The 21,131-nt window shown below is 42.4% G+C and overlaps 1 protein-coding gene across 6 annotated transcripts in view; it reads right to left on the bottom strand.

Moving 5' to 3' along the window:
• Positions 1 to 7,880, bottom strand: part of MBNL2 (muscleblind like splicing regulator 2) — a 159,472-nt gene extending 151,592 nt beyond the window's left edge. For 2 of the 6 annotated variants that reach the window (XM_036893882.2, XM_036893881.2), the window contains exon 1: positions 7,655 to 7,879. The gene's annotated coding sequence lies outside the window, so the exon portion shown is untranslated. Of the gene's footprint in view, positions 1 to 7,654 lie in introns of all 6 variants that reach the window. The other 4 variants (XM_057494493.1, XM_036893884.2, XM_036893879.2 and 1 more) reach the window with 3 other exon arrangements.
• Positions 7,881 to 21,131: the final 13,251 nt, after the last annotated feature.

Below are 21,131 nucleotides of genomic sequence, written 5' to 3'. Positions count from 1 at the left end.
TTCCCCAGTGCTCCTCCTTGGCCATCTGCCTGTCTCCACTTCTGCTCCCTGCTTTTTGGAGGTTGAGTGCAACCCACAGCCTCAACTGTGGCTTCAACGCAGGTGTGTCTCAGTTTGCATGAGAAGGCTGGTGTTTAAGCTGTTCTCCATTCCCACATTGCCAGACATCTATGGGGTATCCCACCTGGAAGACCACCATGAGCTGAAACGCCATCACCAGAACTCAAAACGCACCATCCCCCTCCTCCGAACCCACTCCTCCTGACTGGTCTTTTCCACCCACTCCCATATTCTGTTGGGCTTCCATCAATATCTCCCCTGGTAGAAACTCCAGGGTCATTTAGGCTCTTGTAAGCTCTCACTAGCTTCTATTACTTTTCCTTCAAGAAACCTTTTGGATTTGGCCTGTCTCCTCCATCCTCACACTGCCATTCTAATCCAGCTCCTTCCTACATTATGCCTGGAATATTGCAGGAGTTTTCATGCCCAGTGGCATCCTGGTTGCAAATCTTCCAACCTCCAACCCTGTCTCACAAATCTCAGCTGAATCTTTCTGAGCATGAGATGCAATGTTATAGGTAAAGAATGCAGCCATTCTTCATAGCTCTTCAGGTCTTTTGCGCGCGCACACACACACACACACACACACACACACACACACACACATCCCACCCAGCCCAACAATCTAACCTTACTTACCACTGCTCCCCAACAGTGAATCCCTATTGTCCAAAGTCAGGGCTCCACAGTGGCCCCTACACCACATCATGCTGTTCCTCCTTCCTGAGATGACCTTTCTTTCTGTAATTTTGACGACTGTCTCTCTTTCCAAACTTTTTTGATTATATACCCCATCAGGAAAATACTTTTGGGTAGGAACAACCATTTTAAGGCTAGTTACTTATTTATAAATGTTATGTTTGCATAACCATACTAGTATGTTATATACATTATCAAACATACATGATAACTGGCATTTTAAAAGGAGGAGCTAAATAATTTATAACATGTAAATTCAACTATTTCCTTTCCTTCCCTAGTAGATAATCTTGCCCTAGTCTTGGGATGTAAACATCTCATGTTAGAAACACTGATTTATACAAAACGTACCCATTCAGAGCCAGAGGAAGTACCTCTTCCTCTGAGAAGCCTTATCAGTTACTCCAGACCAAAGGGAGTTCTCCTTCCCTGGACTCCCAGAGCATTTAAAATCACAAGTATAAATCATTGATATAATATATGCTTCACCAATACTTTTTAGTTGATTAATTGAAGCTTGTGTGTAGGATGCCAGAAATTTATAGATTTTTAAAATAATTCAGTATCTTAACTAAAAACATTACTGTCTTCTCAAAATTGCTTGGGCTGGACTCTACTCCACTATGCAACATCCATTTCAAGAAAACTCCAAGTCGGACTGCAGAATAATTTCATTTGAAGACTGTTTTAACCCCTTAAATGTCATATGCACAGATTCTCATAAGGACTAACTTTTGTTCTTTTTGCCTAGTGAGATTTTTAATGCATCGCTTAACTTCACTCAAATTCACTTTGTATTTAAATTATGAAATGGGGACAAAAAGGGGATTTTGTGACGTTAAAGAGATGATAACCATAGAAACTGAAGTGACATATACATGTAAGATACTACTATTACATCCAGCATTTATCTGCATTATGTTAACCATGTAAATTACACCTGCAATTTCTAAAATATCCAAAACAATTGACCTCCTACCTCCACCTATTTTTTTCTGCCAATGAGTTACTTGTATTTTCTCAATTTTATTTGCTCAGCTGAACATAGCGCTGCCTTCCTGTAAGACTCAGTGTCTGATGGGCCTCAGGTACACACTGTCTCTGCCAAGTATTAGCTGTGAGATTGTGTGTGTGTGCTGAACCTTTCCAAACTTCTCTGCCAGCCAACGTTAACTTCACAAGGCTAACATTAACTTTGTGATGTTCTTCTAAGGTTCAAATTACATGAGGTATGTGTGCAAAGCACCTAGTTTATAACACATCACTGAAATATTAAATCATAAATGAATGCCTCCACCCGCTGTAGCAGGCTTAAGAGAATTCAATCAGATGCTCTCACAGGCAAATAGAATATCCTGAATTTTGATTTCATTGTTGACTTTGTTTTTTCCCAGGCATGCCAGCCATTTACAGCCATTAATGAATTTTATGTGCTGCAAGTACCTCCCTGCCATCTACTGCCAAACTCACCTTGCTGCTGTGGGGCTAGGCTGGGGCCTGAAGCCAGTATGTGTTTTATCCCCTAATGCTTTGAGCAGTTAAGAGCTGAGAAAGTGAAGCCAACAGACCTCTCTTCTTGCTCTAGGCTACCTATTATACTAGTTATAAATGTGCTTGTCCAAAAAAGCATTCGGGGAAGGAGACAGTGACAGGCATACATGTACCAGGGTCATTTGTTAAGTTTTGAACCTTTCAAAACTTCTCTGTCAGCCAACATTAACTTCATGAGGGACACATTAACTTTGTGAGGTTCTTCTAAGATTCAAACTACATGAGATATGTGTGCAAAACTCAAGTCAATTAACCACTGAAAAAGTAAATTAAGAAAAGTTTGAAAAACCCAGTTTTCAGCTCACCTTCTCCAGGAGGCTTACCTAGGACATCCTTGTGAGAATGCTCTAATTTTAGGCTCCTGGTTTTTAACCTTCTATTTGAACTGTTAATTGAGATAGTCTCTGTGAAAGCCCTTTGTAAAGTGTAAGGAACTATACATATGTTAATGATCTTTCTGAAGATATTCGTACTCTGACCTATTCTTATCTTGTTTCTAAGTATCTTGTCGCCCCGGATTGGGGACTGCTAACTGCTGAGTACCAGCGACCTGCAAAGTGCTTGGTGTTTCCTGCCTCCTCCCTCTGTCAGGGTGGCTCAGTACCCCTAAAGCTCTTTACCGCTGCCAGCTTGTATAGATGCTCATAAACCTTAGACCTGCCCGTCTGTCTGCCAAGACTTATAGCTGAAAATAATTCTCAAACCTTGGGTACATCCTCTGTCACTTCTCCCAGCGTTCCCCAAACTATGTCCCTTACCTTGAGGCTTGCGTTCGCCTGGAAAACACACACTAATTTTGATTTAGGGAATAAAAAACAAACCAAAACAAAACTTTGTATTTCAAAGGGGAAGTAGTTTTTTATTTTTTTAAGTAACTCTGCTTTTTAAAAAAAGTGGGGGGAAATTTAATCCTCCAGGGCTGGGAATCGGGTTTCCTTTCTGGGATGGTGTGATAATTGCCCCGGGGGCTTTCCAAGCACCCTGAGGCCCAGAGCATGGGAGAGGGTCTAGGATTTCCTATCCTTGACAAGGCTTTGTGGATGGGGTGTCCAGTGTTCCCCAGTCACTTTGGGGCTGAATCTCGGCTTGCTGAGGTTGGATGATTGCTCTCATCAGTCTTACATTTTGGACACCTTTTTTTTTTTGGCAGCATTCTTATGTCTATTGCACTATTTTACGTGCACACGTTTTGTGCTATTTAAACAGCATTTAGGCTGAGAAATATAATTGAGGTGAAGAATGTACATACAGATACTTAAAAACTAAAAATTTCTTCTCTTATTCTTCCCCAAAAAGCAAAACTATCTCAAACCTACAAGTAACGCCTGATAGTTAACCATGTTAATGTTTGCCAATAACATTATTATTGAAGTCTTTGAAACTTAACAGTTTTGCATCATTTCTTTCATTTATTTTGCACACACAGTCAGGTATTAGGTAATTGACTTGTTCTAACCAGATAGCCAAAGCCAGAGGACCCAAGAGGTGTTTAATAAACACTTGTTGACTGATTGATGGAACAGACCGACCTCGGACCTCTGAGACAATGCACTCTTTGTTAGAGCGCTCAGGTAGATCGGTGGGCCCACTTTTATTACTGGGTGTTTCTGCCACATTGAGAGGTACAGGACAGCCCCGAACTTGCCTGTGGTGGCTACGGTTCACAAAAGAAACCCCAGGGCTTTACCTTTCACACCTGTTTTCACTCTCAGCAACAGAGGCGGGGACCAGCCTCAGCTAAACAGCGCTGAGCAGCTGGAAGCACAGGCCTGACGCAGACAGCCTGGCACCAGCCATGACGCCACCTTGGGCTCTTACTATGAATATTATCACAGCTGCAACTAACAGTTTGTATGCATTAAAAGACAAAAAAACAACTGAGCTGAGTAAAAAAAAAAAAAAAAAACGGGAGAGAAACACACTATTGTAACTCATTTACAAAGCCCAGCTACGTCTTCCTGCCTCGATCTTCCAAGGGAAACCAAAGCATGAACTCTCCAGTCCCTTGCACCACAGGACAGTACACATCTATAACCATCCGGTTCAGCAGACCATTCCAGAAGGGATGCTGGACGCATGACACCTTTACTTCTCTCTGAAGCCACTTCCTCTTGCCTTGCTAGGCCTTCGGGTCGGGCCTCAGGCAGATTTTGTGAGAGGAGCCAAGAGCCCTTTGCCCTGTTCTGCTCGCCCCTGGGGTTCCGCGCTCACCTGGCCTGACTCTGGACCTACACCCTTCCCCTGACTTTGCTGCTTGCTGACTTTGATGGTTCTTCCTCCCCACCTTTCCATAATGCCCCTTGCCTCCACTGCCCACCCGCTCTCTAGAGTTGCCAGCTCCCTGTGCCTGATTCGGCAGTAGTAACTGTTTCTGACCCTGCCAGTTCTCATGCAGCTGTACCTGGAGATATTAAGGGTGCCCAGACCGTGTCCTCACCCACCAACATGTCCTGCAGCTGTACCACCTTTTCATTAAGCAGAATCCTTTATCCCCTGCAATGTTATGGACCCACTTCTATGTTGATGATATATTTTGTCATTTTGGAAAATGTAAACAAATCGCTATGCCTTCCTTCCTACCTTTTCTTGATGGGAAAGTGCAGGAAGAAAGCAAGAGAAAATGCATGCAACACTGAGCCTATTCAGTCTACCATAAGGAATTCTCTTTAGCTCAATATCTAAATCTTCTCCCAATTCTTGCTTGGAATCTTGAGTACCTGATCCTGAATTTCTATGGCGCTCCCTGAGCGCAGGACTGGCTGGTAGCCATGTGATATTGATTTGTTTTCACCATAGCAACAGCAAATTAAAACAACTAGCAGAGAGAAGGCAGGCTGTTAACCAGTAAAGCTCCATAATTGGTATATTTTGTAAGCACATTTTTCTCCTTTCCTCTTATTTTCTTTCTGACTCAATCCACTTTCACAAATTTAACCCAAAAGCTAAAGCAAAAATAGCACTAAATGCTTTGGGTGCTCCAAGGCGGATGTCTGAAATAGTCTGGCTGGTACAGCTTCTAGTATGTTACACGAGATCGATGGCTGAGAAGATGCAAACAGCAGTGCTCTGATTTCCTTGGAAATTTTATTGTTGGTCTAAAGATAAATATCCCTAGAAAATTTACATGAGCATGAAGTAGAGTGAAAGGTTCTGTATACATGACTATTTATCTTAATATTCCCAGGCATTTGCCAACAGTTTCATTAATTCAGAGGTTTTATCCCTTTGTACTTTAAATAGCTCACTCTACAAAGAGACAAACAACTTTTTTTTTTTGGTACAACGTCAAGGCCTCTAAAAATGGTAGAATTATGAGGGAAGGTGTACAGTATTATTTAATTCTATTAAGAGATGGAAAAATTGAGGTGGGTGCTTGCTGAAGGCTACACAAGCAGTCTGAAAGAGGATGCAAACTAGAACCGGGAACTGCCGGGAACTCCGAGCTGTTCTAAGGAAAGTCTTCCTTAAAAGTCTTCCCCTGACGTTTACCACTAAGGTGGCCGTTTGGCGGAGGCTAACAGCCTGCAGTGGCGGGCTTCAGCCCGTTCGAATCTGTGCTAGGACACGCTGCTTTCTCTAAAAAAGCAGCTATTCCCACCATCCCAACCAGCCATGAACTTGGTGACATGACCTGGGTCCTGAATAGTGGCTCTGGGGGAACTGGGAATGAGGTCACAGGGACTGTCCACCCAGGTGGCAGTACAGGGCTGCACCAAGGGGAAGTTGGGCCAGAAGCAGAGCTGTGCCCGGCTTCCCATCGCTTTTTGGGGGCACAGCCAAAACCCTGCAGAGAACCTGCTCTGACTCCCTGATGTGAGGCAGGTAGGAGAAGATGCCCTGTTTCTGCTGGATAGTGGGTTAGGGTTTAGAAAGGACAGGGCAGAAGATGAAGACGTGACTCAAGACCTGCAGGGGGAGAGTTAGAGTGTTCCTTCCTGGCCAGCACATAAAGAAATATTCCCGTCCACGAGCCTGAATACAACACACAGCAGAAATAGTTGGGAGATGACGTCAGAAGTCCTGGGCTAGTGTCCTGCACTTCTCCTTGAGAGTAGAAACAGTGGGTCTAGAAGAATCTACGTGGCATTGCTCTTATTTGCATGAGTACTTCTGCTCCTCAGAAAAAGAAGGCAGGATGGCTGGAGGAACTTCCTCTTATCTAAAGATTATAAGAATGTCCTCATTTTGAAAAATGTTGTTATCTCCCAAATGCACGTATTAACCAATTAACAAACATCTTTCCACTTAACCCCTGTCTTTTAAAAAGACCATAATGTTTCTTGAGGAACACTCACCACGATGGTAGTTAGGCAAGTCAGATTTTTTTCTTCGCTTCAGTGCTTGCTAACTATTCTAAAAATGTTACACATTTATTGTAAACACATGCTTCCGAGGCCTAACGAAAAAGCAGTTTCCTCATGCCTGGCAGAAATTTAAACCGGAAAAGGGCAGAAAGAATTCTTTAACAAATATATCATTTCCTTCTCTTGGGCCAAGTGTGTTAAAAATAAATCTTCTCCATCATTTCTCACTGCCGCTTCTCGGCAAGAAAGTTGATATGGTTCAGCATGGTGAAAACACAGCTTTAAAAGCTAGCCTGCCCTCATTAAATTATTCTGCTGGCTGTGTGTTCTCATTAAAAATGCATAAAGATCAGATAATTGCAGTAAGCATTATTAACCCAGCTTTACTTTTGAATATAATGGTTCCACTTTTCAGCTGGAAACAAAGGCTCAGACATGCCAGGAAAGGAAATGTAAACATTGAACTACAGTATCGAAAACTTGTCAGAAAGGTGCCTCTTGCTAGCCTGTTAAAAATGTGCTTTTGAAACTCAAAGCCGTGGCATTACAGGGCCTCATAGCTCCCTCATTTCTAATAAATAGACATATTTTTGGCTAAACATTCAAACGACGATTATTCACCATTTAGGTTTTTTTTCCCCCCCTTAATTACAAGTCTGTGTTCAAATAGCAGAATCAACGCAAACTTTATTTATTCGGGAGCTAGCTACGGCCGTATGAAAATTTTCCCTAACACGAAAATAAGAATGCTCCTGAGAATTCAAATGGTTTTTGTTGAGTAACAAATGGATCTGTTCCTTGAATAAAAACTCGTGTTATGCCTCACCCCAAAGAGACGGCCTAGATTCAAGCTTTGCCATTTCTCTTTTCTCAAATCAAAATGTTACGTAAAACTCCAGGGTCCCCAGCAAGTATTACATTTGAATTAGTGGAATCCGGTTTCCCTGGCTTCCCTAAGCAGCACACATGGAATGCAGCATACTGCAGCAAACTCTTGAAACAGTCAAAAAAAAAACGAGGGTGGGGGGTGATTCTCCTACCTTGTTCAGCTCTGCCTCTCCCTCCCTTTTACTGTAACCCCGGGAACATCTGGCAGAATCCAGCGGCCCAGGCTTCTCGGCTGCATCATGAGGAAGAAATTTCCATGTAAATAGTTCTCATCCCCTGTTTATTGTACTCTGAGAGCCGTCTGCCGTATCTGGAAAATTTTGCCTTCAGATGATGAAGCAAAGACAGTGTAAACTCTGTTGCTGTAAAGCTGCAGTCCTTCCTTCCGACAAATCCCTCCCAGCCGAGGGCAGCCAATCCCCAGCCAGTTCGTCAGCCCTACTCGTCTGAAACTGGCCCTCATAGGATGACTGACACAGCAACACGGCGCTTGCAGTGTGTGAAAACAGTGCATCCATACTGATGAAAGAGGAATTTCCCTCTCAGAAGAAAGCAATCATAGCACCAAGACAAAGTGGCACATAATTGGCAGAGCAGGGAGAGGGGAGCTCGAGAAAACACCCTTGCCAAGGGCAAGCCCAAAGCTGGCGGCTGCACTGTAAATACTTTTGAAAATACAAAACTCTGCAGATTCAAAAGCAATCAGGGTTTTTTTGAAACTGAAGTCGTTATCATTTGACAAAGCGCACACACACACACACACACACGTATACGCTTAAAGGAAAAAATGTTAAACGTCTGCCATGGAAATTAATACCTTACAAAACATTTACATACGATTTCCATTAGTGAGGAAGGATGTGTCAGCCCAAGTGCATTCAAAATCAAAACATGCTTTCACCCTGCACACACAGTTTTCCTGTATAATATCTGTTATTGCAGTGGTCAATTACTACAGCCTGTATATATTTCAGCTAAGTTTTCAGACCACGGAGAAAGTCAATTAGGGAATTCTGAATAAAAAAATATCAGTCTCTATACGTTACTCTTTGTCCTCCTGGCAGGCATCCGTGCGAAGATTAGGCATACCTTAATTTAATCCTAAGGCATTTAGGTGCCATTTGATAAATACTGTGCGTTGGTCCATTTTGTCATTCATGAAGCAGCGATTACAGGAAAATGTTTACTCCTCAACACACATGGCATCTGATTCAAGGAGCACCATCAGGTGCCACTCCACGAAGGATGGAAGAGGGGCTGCAGTTCCCTGAGATGCAGGGAAAAAGGAATGAAAAGGTAAGTACAGGTGATTCTTTTTCCCCCAATTAATAGTCCCCTATGTGCTTTGAAAAAAAAAAAACATATGGCATTTGAGAAACACAAAAGGCATACACTTTCTTTTCATTTAAGCACAACATTTTGAAAAGAAAAAATTAAATGAATACAAAAAATAAACTGATTACATGACCAGTCCAGGGCAGAAACCAAGCCCCACTCATCTGAAAGGCTGAACTGAAGCACCATTGTTGAGAAGCAACTAGTCAGCGCATCTATAATGAAGCAACAGTTGGGGTGGAATGAAATGATTTCTTTTGAGTTTGTCAACTGCATTTTGAAAAAACAATGTTTCGTGTGATTTGTGGGCTATTTCTTCAATAGAATACCATGCTTTATCACCCTCGAATTTTGTATTTATAATGTAATTACAGCATTTTCCATCCCAATGTTGATCTATCACATGCTGTAACTTTGAGGCTTTTGTCTACTATCATTTTTCTAGAAACTTACATGACCTCTGCGGTCACACAGGTAGAAAATGATGTTTAAATACGTCAATATACCTAATATTATACTGCATGCCACTGGATAGCCACAGGTTTATGACTCTGCTCTTCCTGATCTCCCTGTGATTCTGACTTTGAAACTGCCATTCCCTTAATTTCATTCCTGAAATTTAAGTCATCTTTGACTCATTCTCCTATTTTCATTCAATGAAATTAGCTCCTGATTTTTCCTCCTAGCTAGTCCAGAAATCTGGCCTATTACTTGGATAAAACAAATGCTAACAAGTCGGTTTCTGGCGTTCAGGCCGACCAGGTTCAGCCCTCCTGTTGCCAGACAGGTTTTCCTGTCATGTACAGTCATGTTCCTTTCATACTCAAATTCTTCTCTCTATAAAATCCAAATTACAGACAGACTTTTAAGGGCCTTCGTCATCTGTCCCCTCTTTTTCTATTCAACTTTTTCTATGCTGTTTTCTGAAATGAACATCCTTAGACCTGACTCCCAGGAGCGTCCCTTAACAGAATCTTATCCAACCTCTAAAGCTCAGCCTGAATCCCCTGTGATCTCTTACGGCTTCCCTGTTCACATCATCTTCTCTGATGGTCTTCGCCTCCGAAAGTATTCCGTGCTGTTCATTTTACCAGACCATGAAACCCTTAACAATGATGTTTTCTTCCCATCTCAGAAGGGAAGTTTTGTGCAGTATATTAATTAAGATAATGTAGGTAAAAAAAACAACCGTTCAGTGGCTGGCACCTGATAAATGCTCACTGAATGACAGCTATTTCTACATTTTTAGTGCATTGAGTAGGATTCCATGTGTAAACTTGCAGATTTCATGGTTCCTACCTCAAGAATTGATATCATATCCACCCAATTATATAAGCGAAAACCTGGCAAAATTCTTGATCCTCTCTCCCCAACCACCACATGAGATCCATTATCAAAGCCTGTCAAGCTTAGCACCTAAATGTTTAGAAACCTTTCACTTTGCTCCATCTCCACCAGTGAAGTGGTCCAAGCTCTCAGTATTTTCTGCCATGAGGACTGAAACAGACCCTCAGCTGGTCTCCTTCAGTCCTCTTTCTGTATATCAGCCAAAAATAAGAATTCAAAAACAGTATTCTGATGATTCTACACTCTTTTGCTTAAAGTCTTTGCAATGGACTGAATTGTGTCCCAGAAACTCACATGCGGAAGCCCCAGTATTTGGAGATGAGGCCTTAGGGAGATAATTGAGTTGTGAGGGTGGGGCCCTAATGGTGGGATTAGTGCCCTTATAAGACTTCAGGGAGAGAGAGATTTTCTCTTTCACAGTCAAGTGAGGACACAGCAAGAAGGCAGTTGTCTGCAAGGCTGGAGGAGAGATTTTTTTTTTACCAGGGCCTGACTATGCTGGCACCCAGATTTCAGACCTCTAGCTTCCAGAACTGTGAGAAAATTATTTTCTGTTGTTTAAGCCACTCACTGTATATAGTATTTTGTTATGGCAGCTTGAGCTACTCTAACGTTTAAATATCTTTGGGTTGCTCTTGGAAAACAGACGGATGTTCTGAACAGAGCCTGTGCTATCTAGTCCCTGCCTACCTACCTCTCTAGCTACATCAGAGGCCACTTCTTCAGGGACCTCCCACCCACCCCCCAACTTGCAAGATGAGTTTAGGCCCACCTGTTGTTTTCCTCACAGCCCTGTGCATGCCAGAGAGTGCTTCTCAAATTTAATGTGCATGCACATTCCCCAGGGATCTTGTTAACATTCTCTCTCGGTAGCTCTTGGGTAGTTACTGAGATTCTGCTTTGCTAACAAGCTCCCAGATGGTACTGATGCTCTGGTCCATGGACTACTCTTTGAGTAGCAAGATTTTATAGATGTTGTTCACTATATAGGGTTATGGGATACATTTATTCGGTTAATTTGTTATAGGGTATGGGATACATTTATTTGGTTAATTACTGAAGATCTACCTTTGGCTAATTACTGAAGATCTACCTTCTCAACCAGCTTGGGGTGTCAGAAGTTGCTACTGTTTCCTCAGCACCTCATCTAGTATGTGCCAGGCACCTGAGAGGGGATGCTCAATGATAAGTGTGTGTTGAATTAATGAACTGTCAATATAACATACTATTGTAGATACAAGCAGGACTTTTCTTTCTCTTTCTCTTTTCTTCTCCTCTTTCTCTTCCCTCTCCTTCTCCCCCACCCTCCTCTCCTTCTCCTTCCTTTCTTTCTGGGACTCAATATTGAAAGTCTCGACGCTCTGGAAAGAAAGCTAATGTGTATTAAGTCATGATATATGACACAGGAAGGAGAACAGGTGAGGAACCATACATGGGATGACTGTTAAGATGATGAACTATGTCCAAGTAATGGAGGTGGCCAGAGGGGTTAGAAGGCAACACTTCTGATTTGCCCAAAGAAAGTTGTCAGTTATCTTTTGTAGGTTGAAGAATTCTGTAACTCCATCCCTTCCTCTTGACCTCTAGGCCCAATTCTTCACTTGAATGTACCAGAGAGAACTCATTTTCACCTTGTCCCAAACTGAAATTATTTTTATGCTATTGAAATACATTTTTCTTATGTTCCCCACTTCAGTGAATGGAACCACTGTGCCTCTCTCTCACCACCAACATCCAAATGCACCCAAGGCCTGCAAACTCCCCCTGAATCCATGCACGTCCCTCCATCTCCCCTGTATGTCCCTAACTCAGGTCCCTCACCTTGTCTGTCCTTACCTCCCTGTCTCCAGTCTTGCCCCTCTTCTTTCACTCTGCTCCCCACACCTTGGCAAAACTGATCTTTTAAAAACACAAATCTTATAATGCTATTATCTGTATAAAAATCACTCAGTGACTCCCCATCATCTTCAGGATAAAAGCCTTGCCTAATACTTGGGTATTTTCTCTCACCTGGAACTCACTTCCCTCCTACTTCATACCCAGTATTACTAAAACAATTTTAATCCCGAGAATGTGTTATGCCCTTTCTAATTTGGAGCCTGGAGTCCTTCTGTATGAAACACGTTTTATTCCTTTCATACCCATCTGACATCTTCCCATCCAGCAATACTCAATGTCCACATCACCTCTTCCAGGAAGCCTCCCCTGAACACCATGACTTCCCTGGCACCTTGACATTTTATTCCTCATAACAATTACCATAGTCCATTGTAAATATATCTTCCTTCTTTATGTACTTACTTCACTAGTCTCTGTGAGAGACGTGAGCGTGTCTTTCTGGCTCATCAGTTCATCTCCAGTACTTCGAACATGCACTGACAAGAGATGCTTGCTAAATAGTTGTTGAATGGCTAAATGGACAAACTCAAAAATAGCACTAATAATAAAGTGGCAAAGACAAATGCAAGACTCCAACAAAAAACTGATAGCAAAGCTAGAGAGACAATGGATGTAGTCTCTCCATTTTTAAAAAAAAACTTAGACTAGAGAAGGAAAGAGAAACAATATACAAGCTGAAAGGCATAATGCAGTTATGAGATCACTGTTGTTGGATATGCAGAAGTTAGCAAGCTCACAGGCAAGAGGAAAATTAATCTCTGGTGGCGTTTAAAATGGAGGCGATTTCCATAGAAACAAAGTCTTCCATCGAGTGGAAAAGGATAGGTGCCCTGGAACAGATGGAAGTATTGACTTTCCAGAAGAGATGGCTAGAAAGGAGGGGATGGCTGTTTACAGCAAGAGAGAAATCAGATAGGAAGGCAAGTTACAGATAGGCTGGCCTGCGGCAGTTCAGGCTCAGGGCTCATTCTCTGTCAGTACCTGTACTTCCTCACTTAGTCGCTTAGTATACGTAGCACCATAGAAACCCTACAGGAAGCTCCCAGACTCAGGAAGTCTTTCTGTATCCTCCACGGTGCCTAGCATGAGGCAGTGTCCAATAATTTAGGTTGATGGATTTTCATTTAGGATTCTTGAGACACTTTTCAAGAGACTGGCAGTTTCTGTTTTGTTTTGAATGTGTGGCTTGTTGAAAATGCAGCGGGGAATAGAAACTTATAATTATCAGAAGAAAATTACAGTGTTTTCAATTGAATTTATCACAAGACAGGTGAGATAGTTCCTAAATTTTCTCTGTAGGTCCCCCCCCAAAATTAGGACTAGTGTTTCTGGGTTAAGGAAGATAAAGTGAAATAAACTGTGTATAGCCAGTAAAGGAAGTACTGTCTGAGAAATCCTACCTCTGGAACATGGTACATAAGAAATGCTCAATATGTGTCAGCGACTCCTGCTGTTGTCATCAGCAGTATCATCAGCCAGCCGAGGTTCCAGAGTTCTAGAGAGTTCACTGGAGGGGGTTTACTATCAAGTAAAAAAAGTGGCAATGGATTTAAGTAGAGATTTCCAAATCTCGGTGGTTTGTGGCAGTCTTGCTAGTCAGTTTTTTGTTTTTTGTTTTCCACTATGCTACTAGGCCAAAATAATACCTAATTGTTTTTATTTATTAAGTAATGAGGTCCTAGAAACTTAGTAAGTATGTGTATTTTAACAACTTCATAGCTGTTTGAAATGTTAACACAAAAAGTTGAAAGGAAAAAATGGTATTTTTATGTCATTCTTAAATCACCCCAATTAGTCATTCATGGACTGCGAGTGCCTATTGGATGCTGCATACAATTCTCAGAGCTGGAAATCAGATCAGAACCAGGACTCATTTCCTGCTCCACAATTGATTTTTGTGTGGTACTTGCTTTTCCTTAGCAACTGCTGAAAATCCAACTTTGCCAAGATAGATGACATCATCGATCAAGAAGGTAGAGTGACTCTAATAGTGAAACTGAATTACCTTGAATCAGTAGTTTGCACATTGCTGACAAATGTTGAGCATTGCTGCAGTTCCCCTGGAAATATAAAATATCCGTGGAACTTCTGTGAGTTTACTGCAGTGTCCCAGGGTGACTTGTGATCCGTAGCACTTTGGGAATCATGGCACTAGGGTAAGGGTCCCAACAGGTTGCCCCCCATCAACTGTCTCATCTTTTCTGGTGTGATAGTTGCAACCGGCCTCCTGTCCTGTGGCCCCAGGACATTTGAAGTTGCAGAGAGAAGGTCAGGTCAGCGACTGCTCTGTGTGTCCAACCTTGAAACTGAGGTCATTTGAAAACAAGCTTCTGAGATGTGGGTGAATCCTCTGGTGCCCCTGGATTTCAGATGCTTGTGGGCCACAAAAGAAGAATGTGAACAGACATAGAGGATGCTGGTGCTCCCAGCTGTTCGTGTGCAGGGGAGCCTGCCTGTGACCACTGCCTTTCGGGGCCTTTGCACTGGAAGTGAGTGCAAAGGGGAAGAAGAGTTTTTTGCCTCTTACCCCTTTTCATTAAAACCAACCGTATCTTTTGCAGCTCATCCCCACTGTTCCCCCAGGCTAACTGGGGTATCACCCTGCTTCCCTCAAATTTACTGTTGTGCTTCGTGTAATCTGACCCTTCACCAATAATACAGGATGAGTGTCCTTGAACCCCTTCTCCATCTCCTCCTAAGAAAGTGGTGTTTCTGAAAGAGAAAGGAGCTCCTTTCTGGAGGTGGCTGCCATGCTCTCCCGTGGGATTACTTGAATGATTTTTTTCCCACCTTTATGACCTCCTGCCCATCTTCTGAACAGGGGGTCCAGTTGGACTGGGGTCCAATGGCAGTTGGGCGGAAGGCGATCCCAGCTTGGTCTACCCGTCCCTCCTTTCCCCAGCATCTCCCACCTTCTGGCATAACATACCATCCCTGTATGTCTACTGCTTGTTGTCCTTTGCCTCCCCTAGAAGGTAAGCACCCGATAGGCCGGGGGGTGCCTATTACAGTACCTGACACACGGGACTGGTGATGAATATTAAATAGATGAATAAAATGGTGGGAGGAGCTGAAACGTGGTACGGGATGAGTAGGAGACTGTGTGAGAGACGAATGGCCAAGCCCCAGGCTGGAGGGCTCATCCTAAAGGGCTTCCAAGAGTCAGAGGCATGTGTGTGAAAGCCAGAGAAGAGACCAAGTCGCCCACTGGGAGCCCAACGTTGGTGCCACCCACCGGGTTTGCTACCGCAAGGCTGGGGTTTTATGCTTCACTGATGTTCGAGGAGCAGCCCAGATCCCTAGAAAGGGTCTTTAATGGAATGGGAATAACCTCTTTTTCAAAAGGTTCAGAAGCGCGTAGGTTTGAGAAACGAGAAGTCACTGGTGAGCTCTCGGGGGGAACTGCAGTGGCGGGAGAAGGGGGCTCACTGACGGGTGAAGATGCGATGCGGCGGCCCGGGGGGAAGCGTGGGCTACATGTGGGAGACGAAGCACGAAGCAGGAGGATGGCAGCTTCGGCTACGTGCTGGCGCTTAGAAGGAAGTGCGGCTGGTTTGATGCCCCGCAGGATGGTGCTCCTTGACGCGCCTCTACAGTGTTCCCTCCCGTCTGCAGTCCGCACCTCTTGTTTCTCCCAGGACTGCCGCCATACCTACCATCTATTTCTTTTCACTCATTTGGTTAGGATTTATCAGTGTTTTCTCTATACTGGTTCCAACTGAGACATGGAAAATATAGGGATGAATGAGACGCAGACCTGCCCCCAAGACACCAAAGGATACACAAAAGTGAGGTCTGTGGACGCCAGTCTCAACATTTCACTCCCAAAGAAAAGGATCCAAAGCCGGTAAGTCAGGGACGTGTTGGACTAACCGATTAAACACGTGCTTTTACCAAAAGACTTCTCAGAACTTTTATTCTGGGAAAAAAATCTCCAGGAAGAGGTATATTTTGCCACAGTTGAGAATTTATTTCACTATGAACCCTTTTATTTAAAAACATCTAACTAGGATCGTGTTCTGGGGGATGCAATTTGGGGAACATTGGCCCAGATAAAAGACTTCTTTTCTTTCTTGTTCTTCGGTCTGTTTCCACATCTGCTTCTGTTTCATTCTACTCAGCATCTTTTATCTGATGCTGTATCTTCCTACTTTATCAAGGTCCTCAACTTTACCCACAACTTGTGAGGCATCTACCATGATTCAGTGCTACTTTCTGTTCATTTCTTGGAAGCACAGTTACCTGGAAGTCCCTGTGGCCCCAAGGGTAGCATGACTGGACCAGACCTGCACACCCTCCTTCCTCAGTCAAATCTCAGAGACCATTTGCCTCGGTTTTTCTGGCCAGCGGAAGACACTTGGTGGCTGAATGGTGACCTACGGGCATAACTACCCTTTCAAATCTTAACCCCGCCGAACTTCCATGTTCCAACGAAAATACCAATTTCTAGAAAATGTGTTGTTCATTCCTTTCCTCCACCAAATTCCACTCACGACAAATGCTCCTTGGGAATCCCCACAGTCTTGGGGGTTGGGAGCCTAGAGACAATTGATTTATTAAATGTTTACTCAGCAATTACTATGGGTTGAGTACAACACTATGCAATGCATGCTATTATTATCCCAATCTTCCAGATGAGAAAAGTTACCTGAGTTGAGTGACCTTTGTGGGGCCACACAGCTAGCTAGGGCTGGAGCCCATTTGCCCCAGGCAGGCTGGCTTCAGAGTCCCTTTTCTGTACCACTAAATCATGCTGCCTCTGAATATAACAGGAGACATCATGTATTAAATTAGAAGGTGTCACAGGTTAAGGAAAAGAAAGAAAAAGGAAAAGTAGGACACAGAGAAGGGGATCAAACAGTCTGAGATGGAGTTGGGAGGGGTACCTGCAGGTTAAATCAGGGAGGCTGGACAGATGTCCTTAAGAATGTGCCCCAGAGCAGAGATGTGCAGAGGTGAGAAGTGTGCCATGAAATCTCTGGAGAGATGTGTTCCAGGCAGGGGATGCAAGCTCCAGGGAGAATTCTAGAAGACATCCACGTGGGAAGGACTTCTGTGTTCCACTGCTCCAGCCTCCAGTTTGTCACTAAGTCCCACCCCTGGTTTCTTAATAGTATTTCTCAGCTATGCCCTGTTCTCTCTATACTGATGGCACAATCTATTATTCAGTTAGGATCAGTCAACAGCCATAAAATGGCAGCTTCTGTCCTTCTGTCTATCCACAATCATAAGGCAACAGATTTTTCTCTCCACTCCTAGATGTTTCCCTAAGTCCCTCTTCACTATATTCAAAATACTGTTACTTTTTCTCAGTTTCATCAAATTATCTCACTGTGATATCCATTTAGATCTCAGTATAAATTCCTAATAAAAATTCCAAACTTATATAAAATGTTCCCACTTTTCTTTCAAGAACATGTGTTATGTTTTATAATAAAAATTTAATCTTTATTTTAAAAATAATCTGTGCAAAGAGAAAGCATCTGGTTTTGTTTCATCTGCTGCAGAAAAGGATCATGTCATAGATATATTCTTTACCAGAAATGGGCAATTATTTCACCTTCCATCTGGATTAGAGAGAAAAAACAGTTTCACCTTAGCAACAGCATTCTGAGGCTGATGTCATCACCTTCCATCCTTTCGGTCTCATGTCACTATGTTCTTTCTCTAAAATCTCAGACCTTTAAAATATCAAAGCTTTACAGATCTCTGCATTTAACAGGCTTAATGAAAAAGGAAGCAATAACCCCATTTAAATATTCACTGAGTCATTATGATCTTGAACTCTGTTAGCAGGTCCCTCTTCCACTGCAAAACAAAATGAGAATTGTTCTTTTTCTACTCATTCCAGTTTTTCTACAGCTTTGCCTGCGCCCTTGTATCTCCGGAGCTGATGCCCACGAGCTCCCTCTCTGTGCCCCCAACCTGGCAGAGGGCCAGCCTCCCCAAAAAGCCGGGTCACTTACAAGGTAATTATTTTATTTTGCAAAGCAGTCCAATTCTGAGGCGATTATGGTGAGATTACAATCATGGATCCTAGGTCTGGAAGAAATCTTACTGCTCATCTAGATTCTAGTCCCTTATGTGAAGGCGAGGGAACAAAACACAATCCTTGGCTTTTATTAAAGACAGAAAACATTGGAACCCTCTGGAAGTTTGTGGTTCCTCAAAATTTCCCTGGGGATTCTCACACGATGTCACCTCGTGGTCAGATGTTACATCCCCCCAGCCCTACATCCCTTCTCCCCTGCCTCCTCGGGTCTCCCCACTACAGCCAAAGTCCATAGGCCCAGTGGCTGAATCATAGCAGCCAGAAATCCCTCCTGCACCAGAAACCGGACTGAGATGCCTCCACTTAGAAGTTTGAATACTGGCTTTGGTCTCAAAATAAATAATATTCAAAAATTCACAGTTGTATAGAATCATTTCAGTTATGTTTATTTATAGTAATAAACATTTGTATATATATGGACAGGAAAAATTCGCTGTCAATGACTAGCAAACTAGCCACATGCATACAACACTGGCAAACAGCCTCTCAGCTTGCAAAACCGCAGGCTATGCCGCAAAGACAAAGCCTGCCTTCACGAGCTTTCATCACACAGGAGCTGTCGGGTTCCAAAAGTAATTTTAAAAGTTCTCATTTTGCTGGATCCCTGACTAAGAAGCACAGATGATATCTTTAATCTATTTTAATCTTAAAGTTATTTTTAACACAATTAAGCATTTATAACTGCTTTATATATATATACTTTGAGTTACATAACATCACTGAGCTAATAATTTGGACCACACTTAAAAAAAAAATCCCTATTCTCAAGATTTCACCTTTAAATGTAAGGAGAAAATTGCCTTTTGGTTAGAAATGCCTTTTAAAGCAGTTTTTAATATTGAAAATAGCAAACCCAAAGAGGCCCAAACTTTTAGAAAAATGTAAGTTTTACCAAATGGGCAATTAGAACACATTTTTTTCCTACTGCGTCAGCTAATAAGTACTTATTGCCCTAATTAGACTAACTGACACCCAAATATGGATTATATCCTTGTTCTCAGAGGAGACAAAAGGATTGCTTAATTTATCTTTACGGCTTCCATACTGGCAAGATTATTATTAAGCATTCATTGCACACTCTCTTTTGAAAAGCACTTTACAATAATTTATCACTTCATACTCATTCTCAGCCTGGGACATCACGTTCTTTACCTTCATTGTACAAGTAGAGAGACTGAGGGACAGGAAGTTTCATCCTGACTCTCTAGAGGCCTTGTGCTGAGGGGGGTGTACCCAGGTTCTGGGTAACATTTAGGCCCCTCGCTGGCACAAATACTCAGACACAGTCTAATCCTGAAACCTGAACAAAGATTCTTACTCAGTTGGCGTGTTTTGACATAGAGTTTGGCCAAGTGAAATTTTAGTCAGTTCTCTTGTCCCTGTAGGAAAGATCATAAGGGAAGAGATTGTCTTAGAAACATGGACATATGGAGAACTTCCTAAAATGTTCTTAAAGAAATACAGAGGCTTCATTTAAAAATTCATCATTACCGAAATCATTATTTTATGCTACTTTGAATTCATTTTTGCGTATTTTTGGCTCCTTGGGTGGCCTATTGGATTTTTTGCCCGTCTTTACGAACTCTGCTTGGTTGGCAAACTAGCTACAGTCTAACAGACCAAAATAATACTCTGTAAGTACGTATTTTTAGTTAGTCTGCTTAATTGCTGAGGTTAATGTCCAGAGCCACTGCGTATAACCAGGGAGGTTGTGTGTGGCAAATCTCCAGGGCACTATTCAAGTTGTAGTCAATATACTAGAGTCACTATTCTAGAAATATGTACACTACTGGAGCCGTGCACTACAAACCTTCTTAACCATATATGTCTTCCCAGTTAACATCTTCAGATTAAGGCTGGGGTTGGAGACATTAATAGGGCTTGTCCCAGACTTACCACTTGTAGATAATATTTGTGTTTCTCTAATTCTTTTCTAGTCTTCTGTATATCTTGTCAGTACTTTCTCAAATCTTTCTCAAGCCCCTGACCCATATACAGCTACAACTGAGACCTCCCTAGACTGCTCCCAATAGCTTAAGGACTAATAACTTCAGTTTCTGTGTCCCAGGAGACTGATAAGATAAACCTATGAATCTGCTTTTACTTCCAGAGTTCTAGGAACAATCTAGTTCTGTTGTACAATCTGGGCCAGGCTGAAGCTTCCTCAAAAGGCTTGAGTTCCAGCTCTACAAAAGAGATATGGGGCTAGTTTCACTACCCCACTCTCAAAGTCACCAAAATAATCCAAAGCATTGAGTCCTACATTTATCAATTGGTGCCACTGGAGTCCAAAATGTTCCCCAATTTTTTTCCTGCTAAATCCTACTCCTACAAGATGATCTGGGAAAATAATAAAGGATACACTTCTATATTTGTTTGAGAAAGATTATTATATTGTCCACTTAGAGATTCACATAGTACATTAGTATGTTAAAGGCTCTGAGAAGTTCTGCAAAAAACAATAAATCAATCTGTCTAATTTCATTTATCCCCAAACTTATTTATTTTTGGTAATTCCTATTAATATGCACTTTGGGAAATGCAATTCTCAGAAAAACAGGTCCTACAAATAATGCTTCTCTACAGGATTTAAAACTCTCCCCTTATCTCACCCTTGTTGATTAGCTAGGTGTTTGCATCCATAATAATGTGTGCAGTGCAACCCTGACTATTTACAGGTTTTCCTAAGCATGTCCCTGGTTTTCACTATGTAATGACTTGAGCTCTGCAACAACCTGCATGAAGGAAAGAGGAGGAGGAGGGACCCAAAAGCTAGGGAGACAAAGGTGAGTGGAGGGAAGGGAGCCACAGACAGGTGACAAAGGGAACTGGAGGAAGGTAAGCCTGTTACCTGGCTTGTTTTATTAACTCCATCTTACATATGAGGGAACTGAGGCTCAGATAAATCAAATACATTGCTCTAGTTTTGTGCATAGCCTTAATCTGAACTTATATTGCTGACTCCAAACCCCATGTGCTCTCTCACTTACTGAAAT

This window comes from Manis pentadactyla, chromosome 17 (assembly GCF_030020395.1).
Source record: "Manis pentadactyla isolate mManPen7 chromosome 17, mManPen7.hap1, whole genome shotgun sequence".
Taxonomy (NCBI): Eukaryota; Metazoa; Chordata; class Mammalia; order Pholidota; family Manidae; genus Manis; species Manis pentadactyla.
This window is presented reverse-complemented; position numbering and strand designations above follow the sequence as displayed.